The following is a 1,047-nucleotide window of genomic DNA, read 5'->3' as shown; positions in this document are numbered from 1 at the left end:
CTGAGCCCTTCCCGGCCGACTGGAAGTCCCGCCTGGAGGCGGCCGTTGAGGAGGGGGCCCTATTGTGGAGGTAGTCCGGCTGACACTGAGTGTCCTGTTTATTTCTCTTTTTGCTTGTGATTCTGTTTTCCCCTGGTGTTTTCCTGTACTCTGCCTGCCTCCCTGTGTCTCCTCCCCTGCATGTGCTCTCTCTCTCTCTCTCTCCCTCCGGTCCTGAGCCAAGCTAATGACCCGCACCTGCACCTCGTCAGCCACCTCCTCTGCCTTCCACACCTGCCAGCAGTCAGCTTCATCTCTGACAGTACTTCTACCCCAGTTCTCCCGTCAACCCCTGCTTGATCGTCGCTGCTCCTAACCTGGTGCCACCTCATTATTCTAGCCCGAGTAATCTGTGTCATCACTGTTTCCTTGTACTTTGTTTTCCCTGCATCTAACCCTGTCTGTCTGTCTGTCTCCCCTCCAGGTTCACTCACCTCTGTCCTCCATTCCATCAGCTGGGCTCGCCACCCTGTCCTCTCCCCACGGACCTCTTCCACAGCGTCCTCCCAGCTCCTCCCCGTGCCTCCTTACTTCCTCGGTCCCCAGTGCCCCCGGCTCCCTTTTCTCAGTGTCCTCGGTTCCCCGTGCCCATGTTTCCCCGGCGTCCGCCTCTCCCTCACCTCCACTCCCTCAACCCCTTTTTCCCTTCAATAAAACCTGTTCATCCCGAGTGTTGCGTTTCGGTCCACTCTGTTCCCACATCATAACAAACATATATTGCTGTTTAGGCTGAAGGACACATTTATTTTATTATATTTGGTCTGGTCCTGTCTGTATGTTCTTTACTGAAAATCATTAGCATTCAGTAAAGATTGAACCTTGTTTGTTCCACGTAAATTTGGTGATCAGTGAGGTTGAATGCTTATCATTTAGCAGGATTGTCACGCTAAGTTCATTGTCTGTGTTTGTTTCTGGCAAAGCTGCCTCTGTGAGGTCCAACACCAAATTGCATGTTCTGACTGCCACATGGGGAAGAAAAAAAATCTTGGAAATTAAATGACTTAATTT

At 51.4% G+C, this 1,047-nt stretch overlaps 1 long non-coding RNA gene across 1 annotated transcript; it reads left to right on the top strand.

Moving 5' to 3' along the window:
* Positions 1–301: 301 nt before the first annotated feature.
* On the top strand, positions 302–710 carry LOC123965154. The gene is made up of 2 exons (XR_006823634.1): positions 302–359; positions 464–710. It is a non-coding gene; the product is annotated as an uncharacterized LOC123965154 (long non-coding RNA).
* The last annotated feature ends 337 nt before the right edge of the window (positions 711–1,047 follow it).

Source organism: Micropterus dolomieu, unplaced genomic scaffold, assembly GCF_021292245.1.
Source record: "Micropterus dolomieu isolate WLL.071019.BEF.003 ecotype Adirondacks unplaced genomic scaffold, ASM2129224v1 contig_8765, whole genome shotgun sequence".
Classification (NCBI taxonomy): domain Eukaryota; kingdom Metazoa; phylum Chordata; class Actinopteri; order Centrarchiformes; family Centrarchidae; genus Micropterus; species Micropterus dolomieu.
The sequence above is the reverse complement of the archived record's forward strand: the minus strand, read 5'-3'. Positions and strand labels throughout refer to the sequence as shown.